Here is a 27056-nt window from a genome sequence, read left to right as displayed (position 1 = left end):
GATTTGACAGTACATGGCCCCGTCCATCATCCCTTTGATGCGGTGAAGTTGTCCTGTCCCCTTAGCAGAAAAACACCCCCAAAGCATAATGTTTCCACCTCCATGTTTGACGGTGGGGATGGTGTTCTTGGGGTCATAGGCAGCATTCCTCCTCTTCCAAACACGGCGAGGTGAGTTGATGCCAAAGAGCTCCATTTTGGTCTCATCTGACCACAACACTTTCACCCAGTTCTCCTCTGAAACATTCAGATGTTCATTGGCAAACTTCAGACGGCCCTGTATATGTGCTTTCTTGAGCAGGGGGACCTTGCGCGCGCTGCATGATTTCAGTCCTTCACGGCGTAGTGTGTTACCAATTGTTTTCTTGGTGACTATGGTCCCAGTTGCCTTGAGATCATTGACAAGATCCTCCCGTGTAGTTCTGGGCTGATTCCTCACCGTTCTCATGATCATTGCAACTCCACGAGGTGAGATCTTGCATGGAGCCCCAGGCAGAGGGAGATTGACAGTTATTTTGTGTTTCTTCCATTTGCGAATAATCGCACCAACTGTTGTCACCTTCTCACCAAGCTGCTTGGCGATGGTCTTGTAGCCCATTCCAGCCTTGTGTAGGTCTACAATCTTGTCCCTGACATCCTTGGAGAGCTCTTTGGTCTTGGCCATGGTGGAGAGTTTGGAATCTGATTGATTGATTGCTTCTGTGGACTCTTAAAGGGAGTGCTCCTAATCTCAGCTCATTACCTGTATAAAATAAACCTGGGAGCCAGAAATCTTTCTGATTGAGAGGGGGTCAAATACTTACTTCCCTCATTAAAATGCAAATCAATTTATAACATTTTTGACATTAGTTTTTCTGGATGTTTTTTTGTTGTTCTGTCTCTCACTGTTCAAATAAACCTACCATTAAAATTATAGACTAATAATTTCTTTGTCAGTGGGCAAACGTACAAAATCAGCAGGGGATCAAATACTTTTTTCCCTCACTGTATATGGACAAGCAATGACAGAGCGGCATGGACTAAGATACAGTAGAATGTTATAGAATACAGTATATACACATATGAGATGTGTAAAATGCTTCACATTTACATTTACGTCATTTAGCAGACACTCTTATCCAGAGCGACTTACAAATTGGTGCATTCACTTTATAGCCAGTGGGATAACCACTTTACAATATTATATACATTTTTTTTTGGGTGTGGTGGGGTAAGGGGGGGTAGAAGGATTACTTTATCCTATGCCAGGTATTCCTTAAAGAGGTGGGGTTTCAAGTGTCTCTGGAAGGTGGTGAGTGACTCCGCTGTCCTGGCGTCGTGAGGGAGCTTGTTCCACCATTGGGGTGCCAGAGCAGCGAACAGTTTTGACTGGGCTGAGCGGGAACTGTGCAGCAGGCCAGAGGTGGATGAACGCAATGCCCTCGTTTGTGTGTAGGGACTGATGAGAGCCTGAAGGTACGGAGGTGCCGTTCCCCTCACAGCTCCGTAGGCAAGCACCATGGTCTTGTAACAGATGCAAGCTTCAACTGGAAGCCAGCATCAGCTGAGCTAAAAGTTCCTGTTGTGCCATAAGGTGTTATTTTATGTTTTTTTTAATCTTGTCTTATTGCTAGCTTGAGTTACCTGGCAGAGTTCCATGTAGTCATGGCTCTATTTAATACTGTGAGTTTCCCAGCGTCTGTTCTGGACCTGGGGACTGTGAAGAAAGATCTTGCTGCATGTCTTGTGTTGTACCGATGAGTGTCCGAACTAGCTCATTCCCACAGAAAAATGCAGAGGAAAGCAGTACCACCCAGTCATCTATCAGACCTTACTGAGTGTATTCAACCCTAAGGGCAAATCCAAGGTCATCTCAATATCTTTACAGTAGAAGATAACAAAACACACCAAAACTGACAAGGTGAACACTGATCAGTAAAGTCAAGAGAGGTTAACATTCTATAACGCTCCCTTTCCTCTGCACAGTTCTCTCACAGTGAGAAACAATAGGATTACAATAGAGTGTTACGCTTTCTTACTGTTATCAAATGCACTGTTACCACTTCCTTTATGAGGTGAGAATGAAGTGATGAGTGACTTTACTCTTAACTGGTCTGAGACAACTGTTGAGGCTTCTCTCCTTAATGTATACGTTGATGTGTTTATAAGTAAGTGTTTTCTCCTGTGTGTGTTCTCCGATGACCTTTTAGCTCAACTGATGTTTTAAAACATTTTCCACAATCAGAGCAGCGGTAAGGCTTCTCTCCTGTGTGTGTACGTTCATGTTGTTTTAAGTTGCCCAGTTGAGAGAAACTCGCAGCACAGTCAGCGCAGGAGTAAGGCTTCTCCCCTGTGTGTATACGTTCATGTTGTTTTAAGTTAACAGGTTGAGAGAAACTCGCCCCACAGTCAGAGCAGAAGTAAGGCTTCTCTCCTGTGTGTGTTCTTTGATGAACCTTTAGCATAGTTGATGTTGTGAAGCATTTTACACAATTAGAGCAGGAGTAAGGCTTCTCTCCTGTATGTATACGTTCATGCTGTTTTAGGTGGCTCTGTTGAGAGAAACTCTTTTCACAGTCAGAGCAGGAGTAAGGCTTCTCTCCTGTGTGTGTTCTCTGATGACGTTTTATTTCAGCTGATGTTGTGAAGCATTTTACACAATTAGAGCAGGAGTAAGGCTTCTCTCCTGTGTGTATACGTTCATGTGTTTTTAAGTGGCCCAGTTGAGAGAAACTATTTCCACAGTCAGAGCAGGAGTAAGGCTTCTCTCCTGTGTGTGTTCTCTGGTGCCGTTTTAGCTTAGCTGGTGTTGTGAAGCATTTTACACAATCAGAGCAGGAGTAAGGCTTCTCTCCAGTGTGTATTTTTAGGTGTATTTTTAACTGTGATAGAATTGGGAAAATCTCCTCACAATGTGGGCAGTGGTGAGACCTCTTAGCTCTGTGATCTTCCTGCTGTTGCTCTCTGGATGTAGAGAATGTCTCAACATGGTCTCCTGTGTGAACAACATCAGAAGAACCAGTCAGTTGGTATAATATACAGCACCAGTCAAAAGTTGACACACCTACTCATTCAAGGGTTTTATTTATTTTTACTATTTTCTACCTAGATTAATAGTAAAGACATTCAATTCAATAACACAAATTCAATCATGTAGTAACCAAAAAAAAGTGTTATACAAATCAAAATATATTTGATATTTTAGACTCTTCAAAGTAGCCACCCTTTGCCTTGACAGCGTTGCACACGCTTGGCATTCTATCAACCAGCTTCACCTAGAATGCTTTTCCAACAGTCTTGAAGGAGTTCCCACACATACTGAGCACTTGTTGGCTGCTTTTCCTTCACTCTGCGGTCCAACTCATCCCAAATCATCTCAATTGGGTTGAGGTCGGGTGATTGTGGAGGCCAGGTCATCTGATGCAGCACTCTATCACTCTCCTTCTTGGTCAAATAGCCCTTATACAGCCTGTAGGTAGGTGTGTTGGGTCATTGTCCTGTTGAAAAACAAATGGTAGTCCCACTAAGTGCAAACCAGATGGGATGGCATATCGCTGCCGAATGCTGTGGTAGCCATGCTGGTAAGTGTGCCTTGAATTCTAAATAAATCACAGACAGTGTCACCAGCAAAGCACCCCCACACCATCTCCTCCATGCTTCACGGTGGAAACTACACATGTGGAGATCATCCATTCACCTACTCTGCGTCTCACAAAGACAAGGCTGATGGAACCAAAAATCTGAAATTTGGACTCATCAGACAAAAAGACAGATTACCACCGGTCTAATATCCATTGCTCGTGTTTCTTTGCCCAAGCAAGTCTCTTCTTCTTATTGGTGTCCTTCAGTAGTGGTTTCTTTGCAGCAATTCGACCATGAAGGCCTGATTCACGCAGTCTCCTCTGAAAAGTTGATGTTGAGAAAGAAATTCCACAAATTAACTTTTAACAAGGCACACCTGTTAATTGAAATGCATTCCAGGTGACTACCTCATGAAGCTGGTTGACAGAATGCCAAGAGTGTGCAAAGCTGGCAAAGGGTGGCTACTTAAAATATATTTTGATTTGTTTAACACTTTTTTTGGTTACTACGTGATTCCATATGTGTTATTGAATAGTTTTAAATGTCGTCACTATTATTCGACAACATAGAAAATAGTAAAAATAAAGAAAAACCCTGGAATGAGTAGGTATGTCCAGACTTTGGACTGGTAATGTACATATACATTTATTTTACGAAGTCCTTTTTACAAATCGGCAAAGTCACAAAGTGCTTTACAGAAACCCTTCCTAAAATCACGAAAGAGCAAGCAATGCAGGTGTAGAAGCACCGTGGCTACTAAAAATCTTCTGGCTGTACCAGGTGACATATGTATTCATATCAGTAGGCTGTACAATACAAAAGGGGGAAAAAACTATTCGAAAAAAACTATTCGAAAAGTGGGTAAGAGTCAAAAGCTAAAAAGGGGCAAAAGTCATTAAAATGATGAGCCATATCATCCTCCACTCACTATCACAAGGGTTAGTAACTACACAGACTCATTTCATAGAACTTTAAAACATTGGCAGTTTGTCTACTTCACTTCTTTAGTCTACTCTCTGATGACTCCAGATAGCCCTGTGAATAAAACACATGCTGGCAATACTGGTGTCAAACCATGCAAGTCTCTGTTGCACGAAATAACATCTACCTTTTCATACAAACAGTTCATCATAAAACAGGTCTACTGCAACTTTTCATGCACAGTGAGACGTTGGAATAAACACAAACTTAGTTAGATCGAACCTGCTCTTACCATGAGAAACAGATTCCCCAATCTTCTCCTCCTCTTCTTCATCTTTAATGATGACATTCAGCTCCAGTTTTTGACTGCAGTCTTCCAGCTTCACTGATGCCATCTCTGGATCCTGCAGTGCAAACTGGGCTCCACTGTCACAATCAGGACCCAGTGACTGTAGGTTTGGACTCAGTGTGGAAGGAGAGAGGCAGGCTGGGTTTGTCCTCACTGTTGATGTTACCGGCCTCAGATTTAATTCTAGTCGGCCTGTAGTAATAAAGAGAAACGGACACAAAGAGTTATTGTCTTGACAGTTCTGGCACTTTCTTTATTCTCTAAAATATATATTATATTTTTTGTTGTTCAATGATCTAATTCAGTGTTTGCCTTGGACTGACATAGGTGCAGGTACACCTTAGACACAAAGTACACACTACACAACGTAAGTGCCCTTAACCTAAAGGTGGTTTCCCAAATTCACATAAATGCACAATTGACTCAAAAACCATTTAGTCCAAGGTTACAGTTTGTTTTAGGCAGTACTATGTAATATGTTCCCGAATAACGTTGTCTTCACTGTATTATTTCAATCAAAAAACAATTGTATTTCCTGTTCACACCATAGCAACATTTATTGATAAAGACAGAAACTACTGAATGTGTCTGAATATTAGTACACATGTAGAAAACTGCTAATCATTACATTCAGCTTCAAATCTGTAGTGTGACCGTGACATTTTCTCTCTGCACCGGCACTGTCCTCACTGAAGTCCGTTGAAGCAGAACGAGAGGGCACCGCCATTTTACCTCGTGAATTTTACACAAAACCAATAACATGCTAAATGAACTCAGAAATATAAAATAAATGTGCTATTACATACCTCTAGTAATAAACAGAAACAGACACAAAGGTTATCTTCTTGACTGCACAGTTCTGGCGCTTTCCTGCCCGGAAAATCCTATTCCCCCACTACCATAGTATGTATGTATGTATGTATGTATGTATGTATGTATGTATGTATGTATGTGTGTATGTGTGTGTGTGTGTGTGTATACACACACACACACACACACACACACACACACACACACACACACATATATATATACACACACACACACCACCAAGACTCTTCCTAGAGCTGGCCGCCTGGCTAAAGTGAGCCATCGGGGGAGAAGGGCGTTGGTGACAACAAGCCGATGGTCACTCTGACAGAGCTCCATAGTTCCACGGTAGAGATAGGAGAAACTTCCAGAAGGACAACCATCTCTGCAGCACTCCACCAATCAGGCCTTTATGTTAGTGGCTAGACGAAAGCCACTCCTCAGTAAAAGGCACGACAGCCTGATTGGAATTTGCCAAAGGCACCTAAAGACTCTCAGACCATGAGAAGCAAGATTATCTGGTCTGATGAAACCAATATTGAAATCAAGGATGAACTCTTTGGCCTGAATGCCAAGCATCACATCTGGAGGAAACCTGGCACCATCCCTACGGTGAAGCATGGTGGTGGCAGCATCATGCTGTGGGATGTCTTTCAGCGGCAGGGACTGGGAGACTAGTCAGGATCGAGGGAAAGATGAACGGAGCAAAGTACAGAGAGATCCTTGATGAAAACCTTCTCCAGAGCGCTCAGGACCTCAGACTGGGGCGAAGGTTCACCTTTCAACAGGACAACTACCCTAAGCACACAGCCAAGACAACGCAGGAGTGGCTTCAGGACAAGTCTCTGAACGTCCTTGAGTGGCCCAGCCAGAGCCCGGATTTTAATCCGATCTAACATCTCTGGAGAGACCAGAAAATAGCTGTGCACCGACGCTCCCCATCCAATCTGACAGAGCTTGAGGATCTGCAGAGAAGAATGGGAGAAACTCCCCAAATACAGGTGTGTCAAGCTTGTAGCGTCATACCAAAGAAAACTTGAGGCTGTATTCGCTGCCAAAGGTGCTTAAACAAAAGTACTGAGTATAGGGTCTGAATACTTATGTAAATGTGATATTTACGTATAAAGAAAAATAATAAAAAATTAAAAATTGGTACAATTTCTACAAACATGTTTTTGCTTTGTCATTATGGGGTATTGTGTGTAGATTGATGAGGTTAACAAACAATGTAATCTATTTTAGAATAAGGATGTAACGTAACAAAATGTGGAAAAAGTCAAGGGGTCTGAATAATTTCCCAATGCACTGTATGTTGAATCCTTTCAGCAAGGTTGCTTCCCCTCCTCTCTAAGGAGGGCTTTAATCACTCTTATTCTGAAGCCTGATAAATCCCCAACAAAATGTGAAATTTGGGTTTGGGAACTACTTTTGTAAATGGATTAATATGATATACCGACCCCACTGCAGAAGTTGCCACTAACAACTTGATTTCACAACCTTTTAAGCTTTTCCGGGGCACGAGAAAGAGTCCTGGACTGGCCGGACATCCTTCTTTTAGCTATAGAACCCTTTGCCATTGCAGTAAGGGCCCACCCGTCAATTAGAGGAATAAAAATAGATTTTGCACATTGAGTGGCCCTGTATGCAGATGATACCCTCTTATTCCTAACAGATCTAAATAATTATCTCTTCCCTCTCCAATTTAATTAATAACTTGTCAGTTCTATATCGTGGAGCTCCGCCCCATAGGGGAGCTCTGCTCCTAGTGGTTTACCCTCTGCCCTAAGGCAGCAGCAGCCTGAGACAAAATTATGCACACACCTACAGCCAATAGGAGTACAGGTGTCCCTATAAGAGGGGACGCTTCCCCTCAATCAGCCTCCCTTTTTCTTCAGCGACTGGATGACTAGACTGAAGAGCCAAGAAGAGTCGAAGCATGAAGACTCAGGACGAAAAAAAGCCGTTGATATTCCAGTCATCAACTTCGTCTAAATGAGCACACCGGGAGATTTTCCACCCCAAAAAGCTATTTTCAGAGCTCAGTGCAGATGCACTTCCATGGCGGCCGGTGACCACCACGACCTATGTTTCGTGTGTTTGGGACCCCCGCATGCCAAGGAAGGCGTCTGCAGTCCCCCGAATTGCGCCTCCTGCGCCCTCCTTTCTTTAAAGGAGAGGAAGCAGCGTTGGCCGTTTTTCAGGGAGGACATCCCCCTTGAGGATGTGTTGTCGATACTAGCCTCTGCTTCAGAGGCGTCGTCCGACGGCGCAGACTCGGGGGAAGATAGGGATTTTGAGGAAGGGTCTGGCATTCCAATGGAACAGTCGGACCCCGTCCCTCATACTTTCAAGCCCCCCTTTCCTTTGGAGAGCGAGAGGGTACAAGCCCAAGTCCCTATAGCGAAGGGGATACGAGCTCTGAGAGATCAGAAGCTCTCTCTTTCGCTGCAGCCTCTCTGAGAGCGGATTTTCCGGGTCTCATTGAGAGAGCTGCTTAACGGCTGGCAATAAGGCTGCCCCCTCTTCCCTCCGCACCGGAGGTTGATATGATGGAGGGCGGTCCTTATTCCAGGCCAAGGAAGGCAGCAGAGCCAGTGGCTCCTGCCATGCCTTCTTTGGCTAGGTACGTTGAGGGCTCGTGGGAGGCACCTTTAGCGGTGCGTTCGCCTGTAAAAGCGTATATCCCATTCACGAGAGTGGAAGGAAGGTTTCAGGGTCAGGGAATCCCCAGGTTAGAGAGCGCCATGGCGGCGTATCTCGTACCGGGTTCGAGCCCTTGGCCCTCTTCCAAGAAGGCCACGTTGCCATCCCAGAAGGACCGACTCACAGCGTCGCTGTTAGAGAAGTCTTTTGGGTTGGGAGCCCAAGCTGTAGCAGCAGCTAACAACATTGCCCTCTTGGCGGCCTCTCTGTCCCGTTTAACCACGGGTAAGACAGAGATGGCACCGGAGGAGGTGGAGGAGGCGTCCAGAATTTCTGGTGCCATACTCCACCTTACACAGGTGTCCGCAGTCTGCGCGGGGAGATCCATGGCCACTTCGGTGGTCGGGGAACGACACCTCTGGTTGTCATTGACATCCATGAAAGAGGCAGACAGGACGTCTCTCTTGAACGCCCCCCTCTCTGACGACGGCCTCTTTGGGGTCGCAGTCAAAGAGGCGACGGAGCGTTTTTCAAAGTTAGAGGAGGAGAAGAAGCAGCTGGCCAAGCACCTGCCGTTGGCAGGACGACTCGGCCCCCCTCCTCCCCAAAGGCCATCTACCTCCGCCCCTCTAAGTAGACCGGGGTCTACGACGAGGCGGCGTCATCCGGCGGCCACGAGCAGCAAGGGAGCGGGTTCGGCCCTCCCAGCAGCTACGGTAGCCCCACTACACCCGGCGAGGGAGGTGACGAGGACGCCGACCTGGCCCTCCAAGGGATGCAAGAGGAGGCGTACGTGACGGGACGCGAGGGAGAGGATGGAGGACGCATCGATGGTGTCGAACGTGCCCACTGTTCCCCCCCCACCCTTCAGTTGAAGGGATGGGTGTTGATGTAAATGCCTTTGTTGATGTGTTTAATAAAGAGTTGGCTCCACCTGACTTTGTCAAAAAAGAGCCTCTTTTCCATAATACGTCCGAGAGCGTTCAAATCTCACCCTCTCTTCCTTACCACTCTAAGAGCCGTTCAGCCCACCGAGGGTGCGTTGCTGAACAGGCACTAAGAGTAGGTATCCAGAAGACCTCAATCAGGTCGTCACATCACACTTCACGTTTAAGAAGTGCTTTACATAGAAGGCAGCAGTCCCGGTCAGATTCTGACATGAGGACGCAGCCGCTATTTGGGGATGGCGCACTAGCACAGACTAAGGTCTCCACTAGTACGAGCCAGACCCATGCTGCGTTCACGGAGGGCCCGATTACCGCGGTCACCAAGGTGCCCAGAGTATCGGCGCCCCCAGGCATTGTAACACAGCAGCTATCTGGGGACGGCGCATTATCGCAGACCAAGGTCTCGGTTAATGCGATTCAGACCCATGCTACGTTCACGGAGGGCAGGATTACTAGCGTTATGGGTATAACCAAAGTATCAGCTCCCCTGACAGAACGAGCCAGTACTCACCACACTGAGCGTGAATCAACCTACCAGGGGTGCAGAGTTGAACACACACAGAAGGTGAAAGTTAAGAAGGTATCAAGGCGCCGCCTTGTTTTACCTCATAGAGACCTCATACTACAGACTTCTAGGAGTACTGTAGTGAAGGGCTCTGATAGCGAATTGCAGTCACCTAAGATGACGCAATCGCTTGCTGGGGATGGTGCCCTGCCGCAGGCTGTGGCCTCGGTCAGCGCAATTCAGACCCGCGATGCGTTCAAGGAGGGCAGGAATACGATGGTTACGGGTTTAACCGACGTCCCTACTCCTCTTTCTTTCTCAGAACGCATTTCCTCTCCCTTTCACGGGAGGCCCACCTTGGGCTGTTCCACCACTTCAATGTTGGGGAACAGTGGCGGTAAGGGCCATAGAGGAATAGAGGTCCTTCCTACTGGATGCACCACAGCTTCGCGCCCAGCCACTTTCTCTGCATTGCTGGCAGTGGCGAAGAAGCTGCACCCTCTCACGCTGGCTAGAACAGACGTTGCAGAAGGGTTATGCTCTCCAATTCCACCGGACCCCACCCCCGTTCAGGGGAGTGGTGGAGACGGTGATGAAAACGCCAGACAAAATGGCCGCTCTGATGACAGAGATTACGGAACATTTGGCGAAGGAGGCGGTGACAGTAGTTCCCCGGGAGCAAAGGAACAAAGGGCTATATTCTCCTTATTTCCTAGTGCCCAAAAAGACGGGGGGAGTGAGGCCGATTTTGGATTTACGCATTCTCAACGAGAGCATAACCAAACGTCCCTTCCGAATGCTAACGACAAAACGTCTGCTGGAATGTGTCCAGAGAGGGGACTTTTGTACGAGCATAGACCTAAAGGACGCGTACTTTCATGTGCCAGTTCAGCCGCGTCACAGGAAGTTTCTGCGGTTCGCCTTTCAAGGGGTGGCGTACGAATACACGAGGATGCCATTTGGGTACGCCCTGGCACCTCGCACATTTTCCAAGTGTGTGGAGGCGGCATTAGAACCGTTGCGTCGTCAGGGAATATGGCTACTAGCCTACCTGGACGACCTACTGGTTCTCGCCCCGTCAGCAGAGCTGGCGATCACTCACACAACACAGACAGTGATGCATCTCACAAGTCTGGGGTTTGCTGTGAATTGGAAAAAGAGCACGCCCTGGCCCACTCATCAGATTGTCTACCTGGGAATACAGCTAGACACTGTGAGGATGAGGGCTCGAATTTCGGACCCCCGAAGGGTAGCCTTGTTGCTAGCCCTAAGGAAGTGCCGTCCGAATCACACGGTGACGGTGCTGTCGATCATGTCACTTTTGGGTCTCATGTCGTCAGCGCACTCTGTGGTTCCGCTGGGACTCCTGCATATGCGCAGGACGCAGCGATGGTTCGTCCAACTAAGACTAGACCCATTGCGTCAACGTCATCGGTTGGTGGTGGTTCCCCTCTCGCTCAGTGCAGACCTAAACTATTGGAGAAACTTGCGCGTTCTCACGCACGGAGTCCCGATAGGAAAGGTGTCCTCTCACATCCCAGTATTCACGGATGCGTCAGACAACCGGACCACAGTAGCCCACATAAATCGCCAGGGAGGAGTCAGATCTCCTGCTCTCCATCGGGCGGCAGAGGAATTGTGGCTGTGGGCTCACGAGCACCTTCGCTCATTGAGAGCAGCACACATTCCGGGCTACTTGAACGTAGGAGCAGACCTCATGTCAAGAGGGGGTCCTCGAGACGACGAGTGGTGTCTGCATCCAGACATTGTTCTCCAGATTTGGGAACAATTCGGGAGAGCCGAGGTGGACCTATTCGCGTCACGCGTGAACGCGCAATGTCCTCTGTGGTTCTCTCTGAGGGAACAGGACGAACCGCCACTGGGAAGGACGCCTTTGCGCACCAACCGTGGCCGAGAGTTCTCCTGTATGCATTCCCTCCGCTGTCCTGCATTCTCCCACTGCTAGCCAGGGTGAGGTCAGGGGGGCTGTCAGTGATACTGATAGCGCCCGATCGCCCGGGGGCTCCGTGGTTTGCGGAGATGAGTCAGATGTTGATTGCGCCACCTTGGCCAATTCCACATCGACGGGACGCGTTGTCTCAGGCGGCTGGCACGATAGGGAAATTGCCCATAATCGGCCAACCACTGAAGGCCTGGCTGCTGAGAGGGACAGGCTAGAGCACCGTGGGTTATCTGATGCAGTGATCAGGACCATACTGGGTTCACGTGCCAGTTCCACTTCTAAGATGTATGCCAGTAGATGGAACGTGTTTTCACGATGGTGTGTCACACAAGGTGTAGACCCCATGAGCTGTCAGGTGGAGAGTATTCTCTATTTTCTACAGCTCATGTTTGATAAGCAAAAATCGCCTGCCACGATTAGAGTGTTTGCAGCAGCGATTTCAGCTTGTCATGAGGGTTTTGGCAGAGACAATGTCTTTAGCCACCCTCTAGTGAAACGCTTCCTATTAGGAACGCGGCGACTTAGGCCAACACCTAGAGTCACGCTTCCTCAGTGGGATTTGGCTTTGGTCCTCGAAGCGCTATGTAAGTCGCCATTCGAGCCATTGAATCAAATACCCCTCAAGATGCTGTCTATAAAGACAGCATTGTTGCTCGCTTTGACTACAGCTAAGCGGGTCAGTGATTTGTGTGCTCTTTCGACGAGACCTGACTGCTTGGCCATCAATGGTGACATGAGCAGAGCAGTGTTACGTCCTAACCCGGCATTTGTGCCGAAGGTTATTAAGAGTTCATATAGGTCACAGACCGTGGAGCTGTGGGCTTTTTCTCCTCCTCCTCATAGAGAGAGGAGTGAGGAAAAGCTCCATCGCCTGTGCCCGGTACGCGCTTTGGCGTGTTACGTCGAGCGCACACCAGCGATTAGGTCATCGCCTCAGTTGTTTGTGTGTCACGGTGCGGCTGCACTAGGTAGACCACTTTCAAAACAGAGGTTGTCTCACTGGCTTTGTGAAGGCATTGAGACAGCTTATGAGGTAGCAGGGCGGCAATTGCCTCAGGGTATCAGAGCTCACTCCACTCGTGGAGTAGCGGCTTCTACTGCCCTTTTCAGAGGAACAGGAGTAGAGGATATCTGTAGAGCAGCATCCTGGTCGACGCCGTCTCCATTTATCCGTTTCTATCTCTTAGATATGTCTTCTAATTCTCTGGCTCGATCTGTACTCAGCGTGGCTGAAGGGAGATATTGAGCAAGAAAGAGAGGAGAAGCAGGACTGTGGACACAGGTTTCCATCAGGTCCGCTTTGGTTAGGAAGACGTGTTTTTGACAGATGTGTTTTCTAACTCTTTGGCTCGGTCTGTACTCCGCATAGCTGAAGGGAGATCTTGAGCTAGGAAGAGAGGGAAAAGCAGGACTATGGACAGGGTTTCCACCAGGTCCGCTTTGGATAAGAAAACATATTTTGTGGCATGAATCCTGACTGACAGGGTCAGTACAGTAGAGGCATGCGTTGATTACAGAATGTGAGGTCATCTATCTGCTTGTTCAGTTAGTATGACTCATGTTTTTGTTCCTGCCCACTAATCTCTGGGATTCCATTGAGTGAGTGAGGCGGTCTACCGCGTTTACAATGTAGAGTGACATTTGGTGTCATTCCATTAGTGGTCGGTAGTGTTTTCACAGGATATTGAGGCACATCTATCTGCTAGTACAGGTTAGTATGGCTTCTATTCTGGTGATCTGCCCACTAGTCATTGGCATTGCCATTGGACTAGGTGGGGTGGGTCTTTAACCGATGACGCGGTATATTGTGACGCCCGTAGTTTTTTTTTAGTTGCAGTACTGCGGGACTCGGTTGCAGCCATTGCTAGGCCTGACTTTCTCGTTTCGATGGGAAGTGTTAGGCTCGGCAGGGAGTACATTTTGGAGCGCTACGCTCCGCCTTAAACCACTAGGAGCAGAGCTCCCCTATGGGGCGGAGCTCCACGATATAGAACGATTAGTTACCGGAGTGTAACTCCAGTTCTATGAGTGGAGCGGAGCCCCATAGGACTTAAGGCCCTGCCGACCCTCTCTAGTCTCGCTGAAGAAAAATATCTCGGGAGGCTGATTGAGGGGAGGCATCCCCTCTTATAGGGACACCTGTACTCCTATTGGCTGTAGGTGTGTGCATAATTTTGTCTCAGGCTGCTGCTGCCTTAGGGCAGAGGGTAAACCACTAGGAGCAGAGCTCCCCTATGGGGCTCCGCTCCACTCATAGAACTGGAGTTACACTCCGGTAACTAATCGTTTTTGGGGTTTAAGGTTAAAAACTTTCCCTAAACAAACAAGAGAGACTGAATCCAATTGTACAGCATCCATTTGTGAATACAGAACAAGGTTTCACATATCTTGGTATTAAAATCACACCAGAAATTAGCTCCTTGAGCTCAACAAATGATGTCCCCATGGTAACGAGTGTAACAGAATCCAACAGATGGACATCATTGTCTATATCTATTACTGGTAGAATAAATATCATTAAGATGAATATTCTGCCCAAATTTCTTTATCCATTTCAATCAATTCCTCTGGCTCCACCACCTTTATTTTCCCCAAATATCTGAAAGATACTCTCAAATGTTATCTGGAGCAACAGAAAACCAAGGCTTAGACTTTCTCTTCTTTATTTGCCCTATGACAGAGGGGGGATGCAACTTCCAAACCTACAGTGGCATTACTGGGCTGCAATGTTTTGGTTCTCCAAGAAACCACAAAAGGCTTCACTTTGGATGGATATTTGTACTCTGCTCCCTTTAAGAAACTAAAGAAGAAGACTACTAATCCCTTTGTTAAAAACACCAACTATATGGCAGGAAGTACAGCAATATCTGGGTGAATCCCCTATATTATCCAGTTTTACACCAATTTGGGGAAATGACAATTTCATACCTGGTAAAAATGACTTGGGGTTTAAAGAACTTCGAAGAAAAGGTATTGTTAAAGTAATGGACTTATACAATAAAAAAAAGGGCTAATGTCATTTGAAGAACTAAAGGGAAGATTTAACTACTACTTCAAATACTTACAATTGAGAAGCTTTATTTTTTCCAGTCTAAAACAATCTGCCCTACAACCTACTTTGACCACTTTAGAAACGCTCTCTGTTAATATGTGTTATGGGAGAGGTCAAATTACATCATTATATTGGAAAATGGTAGCTACTGATGAAGACAACTCTGATAGTAAGAGACTTCAGTGGATACAAGATATGCAGGAAGATATTTCAGCAGAGGACTGGGTATGATATGCTCGAGAGCACAGATACAGACCATAAACACCCGCCTGAGATTGTTGCAATACAATTGGATAATGAGAACAATTGTATTTCTGTAATTGTTGATTGTCCTACTGTGTTCTTGGGGACCTGCAACGCTGCAAAAATGTTTTGGTACCCTCCCGCAGTTCTGTGCCTCGACAAAATCCTTTCATGGAGCTCTACGGACAATTCATTCGACCTCATGGCTTGGTTTTTGCTCTGACAAGCACTGTCAAATGTGGGACCTCATATATACAGGTGTGCCTTTCCAAATCACATCCAATCAATTGAATGTACCACAGGTGGACTCCAATCAAGTAGTAGAAACATCTCAAGGATGATCAATGGAAACAGGATGCACCTGAGCTCAATGGTGAGTCTGAATATTTACAGTTGAAGTCGGAAGTTTACATACACTTAGGTTGGAGTCATTAAAACTTGTTTTTCAACCACTCCACACATTTCTTGTTAACAAACTATAGTTATGGCAAGTCGGTTAGGACATCTACTTTTTGCATGACACAAGTAATTTTTCCAACAATTGTTTAAAGACAGATTATTTCACATAATTCACTGTATCACAATTTCAGTGGGTCAGAAGTTTACATAAACTAAGTTGACTGTGCCTTTAAACAGCTTGGAAAATTCAAAAAAACGATGTCATGGCTTTAGAAGCTTCTGATAGGCTAATTGACATCATTTGAGTCAATTGGAGATGTACCTGTGGATGTATTTCAAGGCCTACCTTCAAACTCAGTGCCTCTTTGCTTGACATCATGGGAAAGTCATAAGAAATCAGCCAAGACCTCAGAAAAAAATTGTAGACCTCCACAAGTCTGGTTCATCCTTGGGAGCAATTTCCAAATGCCTGAAGGTACCACGTTCATCTGTACAAACAATAGTACGCAAGTATAAACACCATGGGACCATGCAGCCGTCATATCGCTCAGGAAGGAGATGCGTTCTGTCTCCTAGAGATTAACGTACTTTGGTGTGAAAAGTGCAAGTCAATCCCAGAACAACAGCAAGGGACCTTGTGAAGATGCTGGAGGAAACAGGTACAAAAGTATCTATATCCACAGTAAAACAAGTCCTATATTGACATAACCTGAAAGGCTGCTCAGCAAGGAAGAAGCCACTGCTCCAAAACCGCCATAAAAAAGCCAGACTACGGATTGCAACTGCACATGGGGACAAAGATCGTACTTTTTAGTGAAATGTCCTTGGTCTGATGAAACTAAAATAGAACTGTTTGGCCATAATGACCATCGTTATGTTTGGAGGAAAAAGGGGGGTATTTGCAGCAGGAGGGACTGGTGCACTTCACATATTAGATGGCATCATGAGTAAGGAAGATTATGTGGATATATTGAAGCGACATCTCAAGACATCAGTCAGGAAGTTAAAGCTTGGTCGCAAATGGGTCTTCCAAATGGACAATGACCCCAAGCATACTTCCAAAGTTGTGGCAAAATGGCTTAAGGACAATAAAGTCAAGGTATTGGAGTGGCCATCACAAAGCCCTGACCTCAATTCTGTAGAAAATGTGTGGGCAGAACTGAAAGTGTGTGTGCGAGCAAGGAGGCCTACAAACCTGACTCAGTTACACCAGGTCTGTCAGGAGAAATGGGCCAAAATTCACCCAACTTATTGTGGGAAGCTTGTGGAAGGCTACCCGAAATGTTTGATCCAAGTTAAACAATTTAAAGGCAATGCTACCAAATACTAATTGAGTGTATGCTCATCAGTCATGAAAATTATATATTTACATTTACATTTTAGTAATTTAGCAGACGCGCTTATCCAGAGCGACTTACAGTTAAGTGAGTGCATACATTTTCATACTGGCCCCCCGTGGGAAACGAACCCACAACCCTGGCGTTGCAAGCGCCATGCTCTACCAACTGAGCTACATCCTCCACTCACTATAACAGGGGTTAGACACTACACAGACTCATTTCCTAGAACTTTAAAACACTGGCAGTTTGTCTACTTCACTTCTTTAGTCTACTCTCTGATCACTCCAGATAGCCCAGTAAATAAAACAAATGCTGACAAAATTGGTGTCAAACCATGCAAGTCTGAGTAGCATGGAATAACATACCATCTTATTGAAACAGTTCATCATGAAACAGTTCTACTGCAACTTTTCATGCACAGTGGGAAGTTGGAACGAACAACAAACTTAGTTAGATAGAACCTGCTCTTACCATGAGAAACAGATTTCCCAATCTTCTCCTCCTCTTCTTCATCTTTAATCTTGACATTCAGCTCCAGTGTTTGACTGCAGTCTTCCAGCTTCACTGATGCCATCTCTGGATCCTGCTTAGCAAACTGGGCTCCACTGTCACAATCAGGACCCACTGACTGTATGTTTGGACTCAGTGTGGAAGGAGAGAGGATCGCTGGGTTTGCCCTCACTATTGATGTTACCGGCCTCAGATTTAATTCTAGTCGTCCTGTAGTAACAATGAGAAACAGACACAAAAAGTTATTGTCTTGACAGTTCTAGCACTTTCTTTATTCTCTAAAAATATATTATATTTCTTCTTGTTAAATTATCTAATTCAGTGCTTGACTTGGACTGAAATAGGTGCCGGTACTGTTTATATTTAGGTGCAGGAGCTCCACAATGCTGTTGAGCTAACGTTCTATAAGAGGAACATGAGCTTAAGCACTAGATATTTGAGGTGCCGGTACTTAACCTATAGTAGATTTTCCCAAATTCAAACTCATTCCAGGGGTTTTCTTTATTGTTACTATTTTCTACATTGTATAATAATAGTGAAGACATCACAACTATGAAATAACACATATGGAATCATGTAGTAACCAAAAAAGTGTTAAACAAATCAAAATATATTTTATATTTGAGATTCTTCAAAGTAGGCAACCTTTGCCTTGATGACAGTTTTGCACACTCTTGGCATTTTCTTAACCAGCTTCGAGGTAGTCACCTGGAATGCATTTCAATTAACAGGTGTCCCTTTTTAAAAGTTAATTTGTGGAATTTCTTAATGTGCTTGAGCCAATCAGTTGTGTTGTGACAGGGTAGGGGTGGTATCCAGAAGATAGGCCTATTTGGTAAAAAACCAAGTCCATATTATTGCAAGAACAGCTCAAATAAGCAAAGAGAAACAACAGTCCATCATTACTTTAAGACATGAAGGTCAGTCAATACGGAACATTTCAAGAACTTTGAAAGTTTCTTCAAGTGCATTCGCAAAAACCATCAAGCTCTATGATGAAACTGGCTCTCATGAGGACCGCCACAGGAAAGGAAGACCCTGAGTTACCTCTGCTGCAGGGGATAAGTTTATTAGAGTTACCAGCCTCAGAAATTGCAGCCCAAATAAATGCTTCACAGACTTCAAGTAACAGACACATCTCAACATCAACTGTTCAGAGGAGACTGCGTGAATCAGGCCTTCATGGTCGAATTGCTGCAACGAAACCACTACTAAAGGACACCAACATGAAGAAGAGACTTGCTTGGGCCAAACATGAGCTATGGACATTAGACTGGTGGAAATCTGTCCTTTTGTCTGATGTGTCCAAATTTGAGATTTTTGGTTTCCAACCGTGTCTTTGTGAGACGCAGAGTAGGTGAACAGATGATCTCTACATGTTTGGTTCCCACCGTGAAGCATGGAGGAGGTGGTGTGATGGTGCTTTGCTGGTGATTTATTTAGAATTCAAGGCACACTTACCCAGCATGGGTACCACAGCATTCTGCAGCGATACGCCATCCCATCTGGTTTGGGCATAGTGGGATTATTATTGTAAAGTGGTTATCCCACTGGCTATAGGGTGAACGCACCAATTTGTGAGTCGCTCTGGCTAAGAGCGTCTGCTAAATGACGTTAATGTGCCCTTGAGCAAGGCACTTAACCCTAATTGCTCCTGTAAGTCGCTCTGGTTAAGAGCGTCTGCTAAATGACTAAAATGTAAATGTAAATGTAAAATGTAATTATCATTTGTTTTTCAACAGGACAATGACACAACACACCTCCAGGCTGTGTAAGGGCTGCATCAGATGACCTGGCCTCTACAATCATCCGACCTCCCCAATTGAGATGGTTTGGGATGAGTTGGACCGCAGAGTGAAGTAAAAGCAGCCAACAAGTGCTCAGCATGTGTGTGAACTGCTTCTGATGGAGATTTTTTTGTGGACTAAGAGATAAAACTGGGTTAATCACGAACATAGTTAGAATTCTTTGTTGCTGGGCCAGGAACTTAATTGGGTCATTTCACTGTGTGTGTGGGGGAAAGTGGGAATCAAACTTAGGGTCTAATTGATTGCTCTTACTTAAATCCATGGCTGTCCTATCTTATCAAAGACTGAAACTAGCCTGTGGCATTTTGTCTCTCTCGGCGCCAGGGTTGAACAGAGTTTAAACTAAACATGAGTGTTTTTGCAAGACAGGGGAGTGATTGATTGTAGTACTATGTGATTCTGAACTGAATGAAAGTCGAATTTAACCGCCACCATAGACAATGGGAGTGGGCAGAGCAATAAAAGAGCGGGAAACTGAAGAGGGAAGGATTTTAAAGATAGGGTGTGTGGAGGGCACTATATAAGATGGAGAGAGAGGAAGAGGAGGTGCTACTCTGCAGACTGGCATCGGCTTTGTTGAAATTATAATAAAGTCATTCTTAATTCTACAAAAACTCTGGAAGTATTTTGATTTGTAATAAAGTATAGTGATTATTTTCCACAACACTTCAAGCCTGTTGGAAAAACATTCCAGGTGAAGCTGGTTGAGAGAATGCCCAGAGTGTGCAAAGCTGTCATCAAGGCAAAGGGTGGCTACTTTGAAGAATCTAACATCTAAAATATATTTTTGATTTGTTTAACACTTTTTTTGGTTACTACATGACTCCATATGTGTTATTTCATAGTTTAGATGCCTTCACTATTATTCTACAATGTAGAAAATAGTAAAAATTAAGAAAACCCCTTGAAACCCCACCTCTTTAAGGAATACCTGGGATAGGATAAAGTAATCCTTCTACCCCACCTTAACCCACCCCCTCAAAAAAATAAAAATAAACATATTGTGAAGTGGTTATCCCACTGGCTATAAGGTGAATGCACCAATTTGTAAGTCACTCTGGATAAGAGCGTCTGCTAAATGACGAAAATGTAAATGTGTGTCCAAACTTTTGACTGGTATATTTGCCACTGCTTGACAAAAACAAATATTGGTCGACCAACAGCCTATCTATTGACCAAACAATTGACCAGTCAACTAAATGGGGTCAGCCCTGAAAGCTATTCAATAGTCGAAGGCAAAGATGAGTGAAAATTATGAGCCATATCATCCTCCACTCACTATCACAAGGGTTAGTAACTACACAGACTCATTTCATAGAACTTTAAAACACTGGCAGTTTGTCTACTTCACTTCTTTAGTCTACTCTCTGATCACTCCAGATAGCCCAGTGAATAAAACAAATGCTGACAATACTGGTGTCAAACCATGCAAGTCTCAGTGGCATGAAATAACCCAGGCATAGCCCAGTTGTTCAGGGATGTGTGATGTCAGAATTACAGAATCCAACCTAGCAATAGACTGGGTGATAACTTATGGAGGTCTAACTTATGAAGATAACTTATAGTTAGATATAACCTTCTCTTACCATGAGAAACAGATTTCCCAATCTTCTCCTCCTCTTCTTCATCTTTAATGTTGACATTCAGCTCCAGTGTTTGACTGCAGTCTTCCAGCTTCACTGATGCCATCTCTGGATCCTGCAGTGCAAACTGGGCTCCACTGTCACAATCAGGACCCAGTGACTGTAGGTTTGGACTCAGTGTGGAAGGAGAGAGGCAGGCTGGGTTTGTCCTCACTGTTGATGTTACCGGCCTCAGACTTAATCTGAGTCGTCCAGTAGTAATATAGAGAAACGGACACAAAAGTTAGTCTTGAGATTTCTGGCACTTTCTTTATTCTCTAAAAATATATTAGATCAGGTAGCTAAGCATTGACAACAAACCATTTATTAATTTCACATTAGACACAAATTGCACACTTTAAATTAAACCATGTAAGTGCACTTAACCTATAGTAGATTTCAGAAATTCACATAAATGACTGAAAAACCATTTAGTACAAGGTTGCAGTTTGTTTTAGGCAGCACTATGTAATATTTTCCTGAATAACGTTGTCTTCACTGTATTATTTCAATCAAAAACAATTGTATTTCCCGTTTACACCATAGTAACAATTATAGATAGGCCTATAGCTAACATGCTTTTCAAACAGTTGGAGACAGACAGAATGGTGTGTTCATAACAACTCAACTGTTCAACCTTGTTAGCAAACAGATCCAAGTTGGCTAATCTTGAAATATAAAGATCAGCTGCTTAATCACTAGCATGTGGGCTTGAGAGATTGTTGATGAGACCTGTGTTCATTTTCTATAGCCTAATGCCTGCTACAATAAATTAGTCCATTTGTAACAGAAAATGGCATTTTCATAGACCAACTTGAAAGCCAGATCAGTGATTATTGCCAACAAAAAAAAGCAGGTTAAACTATTTTTTATAAAATAATACAATAATTAGTGGGTCTTATTGGTTGTGGATGGCTTATATTTAGCCTAGGTATAACTTCACAAGCCCTGAATTCATTAGATTATAGCTGACTGTTTGAAATGCAGTGTATTTGACCTTTAATTGTACAAGCTTACTTAGAGAAAAACAAAATTGAGATATATATCGTGAATCGCCCATAAGTTTAAAAAAACTCAAGATACAGCTGTATGATTTTTAGTCCATATAGCCCAGCCCTAACAGAGTACATTAGAGTAAAGTAGAATACAATACAGTATGTTATACTGTACTATACTCTGTTCTGTTGTACTGTACTGAACTAAACTTCTCTTTCCTGTACTCTGCTGTACTGTACTTTCCAATCTTGTGAAACAGTAGCAATGTTTCCAATAACTTGTCCAGTGCTGTTTCACGACATTAAGAAAAAGTTTGCATAGAAAATAGATATGACAATTGCCATCTAGGGTGTGTTTCCATGTAACTATCCTGTGTCGATAAAAACAGCTGGACGTAATGACTCACCCTGTACCGTCAAAATGATTTGGCAATCATTTATTTTAAAAACACTGTTTCAATCCTCACTTGTCAGAATAAAGAAACTTTGACAAAAGAAAAACCCACCCGTCCAACGATTAAAAATGTTTTCGAGCTTTAGAACATTTCTCCTATATCTGCTGTCTCCATTACACATCGCAAAGATTATTTTAGCAACATTGCGTTTGTCGAATGCAGCTGGGTCAATGGAAACCTGCCTAATGATGTCTGAGTGATTGGTTCAGATTTGGTCTGGTCTAATGCCAAGTCAGTTAAGAACAAATTCTTATTTACAATGACGGCCTACCCCGGACGACGCTGGGCCAATTGATTGGGACTCCAATCACAGCCGGATAATGATACAGCCTGGAATCAAACCAGGCTCTGTAGTGTCTTAGACCGCTGCACCACTCAGGAGCCCTGTGACTAATCATTTTGGCTATTTAAGCTCTGAAAAGGCCTATCAGCTACCCAACTTTATCAGGAATTATCCTGAGCATCTTTACAATGAGAATCAATGCATTTGCACAGCAGGAAATGCAGAAGTATTTAATTTTTTGCTATGATCATCTCCTCAAAAATGTACAGAGACAAACTTGAAATCACTGATTATCATGACAATTTAGCTGACATGGTTAAACTCCCGGACAACAGTGGTTTCAGAGTCCTGCAATAGAGTGAAGACGCTAACATTTGTATAAGGGCACGACAAAGCCTATTCCCCCTCAGGAGACTGAAAAGATTTGGCATGGGTCCGCAGATCCTCAAAAAATTCTACAGCTGCACCATCGAGAGCATCCTGACTGGTTGCATCACCGTCAAAGACTCCAGCCACCCTAGTCATAGACTGTTCTCTCTGCTACCGCACAGCAAGTGGTACCGGAGTGCCAAGTCTAGGTCCAAAAGACTTCTCAACAGCTTCTACCCCCAAGCCATAAGACTCCTGAACAGCTAATCATGGCTACCCGGACTATTTGCACTGCCCCCCCACCCCATCTTTTTATGCTGACGCTACTCTGTTAATTATTTATGCATAGTCACTTTAACTCTACCCACATGTACATATTACTTCAACTACCTCAACTAGCCGGTGCCCCCGCACATTGACTCTGCACCGGTACCCACCTGTATATATAGCCTCCCTACTGTTATTTTACTTCTGCTCTTTTTTTCTCAACACTTTTTTGTTGTTTTATTTTACATTTTTATAAAAAATAAATGCACTGTTGGTTAAGGGCTGTAAGTAAGCATTTCACTGTAATGTCTGCACCTGTTGTATTCGGCGCATGTGGCCAATAACATTTGATTTGAACTCTTGAGAATTGTTTTCTGTGGGTATCACCCGTTCCATGGGTGCACAATCCAACCCGTTTCATAAGTGCATATATGAATGCGCCCAAAGCAATTATGCGGTCTAATACCTCCACAGTGGGATTTCAAGTTTTTTTCTGTTTGATTTTTAAAAAAAAAAATCATTTTTTGTAATTCATTTTAAATTAAATAACAACATTCCAACCATGTTTAGCGTTATCTAGTCCAAATATGACATGATTCCACAATTTTATATCAGTTTGCATCACTTTCAATTAGTGACTTTTATTTTGAGCGCGAACCGCAAATTCCACTATTGTGGCTAATCGTTATTATAGCAAGTGTTGCCAATTTAGTGACTTTGTCGCTATATTTAGCGAGTATTCAGACCCCTCTAGCGACATTTCTTTTTAAGCGACTAGCGACAAATCTAGCGACTTTTTCTGGTGTTATTGGAGACTTTTGGAGACTCTGACATTAAAGCACATATCGTTCTTAAGCTCCCCCCTGTCCCAAAGCACACACAGGCGGCACAGTCATCGCAGGAGATGTTCACCCCTCCGCGTCCAGACTGCAAATGAATCGCGCATTCGGGAAGCCGCCGCTGGCTGATCCCGCCCTGGCTTACATTCAGGGCGAGATGTAAATGTAAGTAGTGTCTCTTTTGGGTCACTTTTGCTGAGTCCCGGATGAAGGAGGAGGGTTGGAATTGTGACATAAAAAAAACTAGAATCGACATTAGAAAGTTAATTTGTAGTTGTAAACATATTTAGGGTGTTTTTTCCTTACTGAGGAGTTGGCAACACTGAATTTGTGGCCCGCTTCACATCCGTAGGGACAAGCGGGTACCAGGGCTGAGTCCAGCAGGAGGACGGAGACGTTGGCCACATTCAGATACAAATGTATTACGTAGAGCAAACATGCCCCTGATTCTAATTAATCATGTCAGTTCTATTCAGGGCATTTCTATCTGCAACTTTCCAAAACGTTTTTGTACTGAACATACCCAGGCGAAACGCACTGACCTATATACGAACCTGGAAAGCCTCACAAATAAAAACGTGTAATGGATCCCGCGCCATGTGCTTATAAAATATTTTTTATCACGTTCTTCAATCACTCGGATTGACACAAACATTACACAAAACCTTTCCCAAACGTGATAACACCTTGACTGATTTGTTATCTAACATGTTATTTCGATATTAGACAGTGTAAAAGTGCTATTACATACCTGTAGTAATAAAGAGAAACGGAAATCACAGCCCCGTCGTTTTCTTTATTCTGAAGAATGGTGCGCGCCTACACGGAAGTTCCTGTTCCCCAACTACCACAATGCAACAACGACTTCTTCTTCTGTGGGTTTTATGGCAGACTACTTCCAAAAGTTGTATTGCCGCCACCAACTGGACGGGTTGAAACCACTAAATAAAAAATAAATCCATACTTAATAGTGATACTAATTTACTCCACCCTAATACAAATAGTACATTGCCAAAACAAACAAAACTCCCATTTCTTCCTTCTTTTAGTTCTCCATATCTCCCTTCTCAGTCTCTAGGACCTGAGATGGTGGTACGGCTTTTGAAAATATTCCATGTAACTCTTTTGCCGAGAAATCTTTCAGCCCCAGGAACCGTTTCGCCGCAACCACAATGATTTATATCTTCCTAGATCTTTTCTCCACCTTGGCAGTGCCGTTAACCCCCCCCCAAAAAAATATATATATATCTATATATAAACCGTGTAAAGTGGTTTCCTGGCTATAAGGTGAATTCACCAATTTGTAAGTCACTCTGGATAAGAGCGTCTGCTAAATTACGTAAATGTAAATGTAAATTGCGATAAAGGCCACAAAGTCATTACAGACGCATCAAGGCTGGGACCGAGAGAATTAAACCACTTCTATCTCCAGGCCATAAGACTGTTAAACAGCCATCACTGATTTGATTCAGAGAATATTGGTGACTAGCAAATTGTCTTGTACCAATGTGTAGAGGTGTCGTATTGAGTGGATAAATAAAACATATATTATTTTGAATGCCATGAATTGAACAAAAGCATTATATTTACTGTAAAGATAACCCCCAGCAACTACAATGATTCAGTAGATCAGTAATGTTACAGTACTCTAGCATGTCTCACAGCTGCTTATGCTGACAAAACATGTTAGTGAATAGGTCAGATTTAGCTTCGTGATGCTCATTTAAACTTCCTGTCTTGTTCAGCTTCAGAACAACAGTAAATATGTCACTTGAAACATCGTTTTTTGGTAATTCATTACACAAAAGAGAAGAAAAACAAAAGTACAAATTCATATACACAATATTTTTCATTGGCAGATAAATTAAACAGGCTTAAATTAAGCCTTAATGACTATTAATGACTAAAATAACTAATTTAATAAACAAAAAGTATCCACCCAAACTAATGGTGAAAACTGATCATCACACCATCTCTATCTGATACATGTGGTGTCTACTAGCTCATTCCCACAGAAAACTGCAGAGGGAATCAGTACCACCCAGTCAACCAGCCTCACAGGGGATATTCAACCCTAAGGGCAAATCCAAGGTAATCTCAATATCTTTACAATAGAAGCTAACAAAACACACCAAAACTGACCAGGTGAACACTGATCAATAAAGTAAAGAGATGCTAACATTCTATAACGCTCCCTTTCCTCTGCACAGTTCTCTCACAGTGAGAAACAATAGGATTACAATAGAGTGTGATATGATTTCTTGAAAATTAAGTGATGGAATGATTTTAATCTTAGCTAGTCAGACAACTGATGAGGATTCTCACATGTATGTGGCCATGTTGAGAGAAACTCTTCCAACAGTCAGAGCAGGAGTACCAGATCCCTTGATATTTTACAGCTCTTCCCACAATCAGAGCAGGGAAATAGATTATCTCCTGTGTGTATTTTTAGGTGTATTTTTTAGCTTTGATAGAATTGGGAAAATCTCCTCACAATGTGGGCAGTGGTGAGACCTCTTAGCTCTGTGATCTTCCTGCTGTTGTTCTCTGGATGTAGAGAATGTCTCAACATGGTCTCCTGTGTGAACAACATCAGAAGAACCAGTCAGTTGGTGTGATTTACATCAATCACATTTATTTAATAAAGCCCTTTTTAATCAGCAGTTGTCACAGAGTGCTTTAAAGATAACCTAACCTAATGTGACACTCTGGCTCCGGGACTTTTATGTTGAGCCAGGGTGTGTGCAGTCTATGTGTTTATGTTCTATGTTGGGTGTCTAGGTTGTTGTTTTCTATGTTTGGTCAATGACTCCCAATCGGAGGTAACGAGTGTCAGCTGTCGGCTCGTTATCTCTGATTGGGAGCCATATTTATACTGTGTGTTTTCACCTTGGGGTTGTGGGTTTTTGTTACAAGTTCAGTCATTGTCACTGTTGGACTTCACTATCGTCTTTTGTTTTGTATTTACGTGCTTTATTAATTAAAGTCATTATGTTCACTCAACGCGCTGCGTATTGGTCTGCTCCCTTTCAAGACGGTCGTGACACCTAATTTTGCTTCCGGTGTTTGTTGACTCCGCTGAGGGTGCAGGTACCGAGACTAAAACCCCAAAGAGCAAGCAATGCAGAAGCACAGTGGCTAGGAAAAACTCCCTAGAAGGAAGGAACCTAGGAAGA

Source organism: Coregonus lavaretus, assembly GCF_964263955.1.
Source record: "Coregonus lavaretus genome assembly, contig: HAP1_SCAFFOLD_57, whole genome shotgun sequence".
NCBI classification, from domain to species: domain Eukaryota; kingdom Metazoa; phylum Chordata; class Actinopteri; order Salmoniformes; family Salmonidae; genus Coregonus; species Coregonus lavaretus.
Note: the sequence above shows the minus strand (reverse complement) of the source record.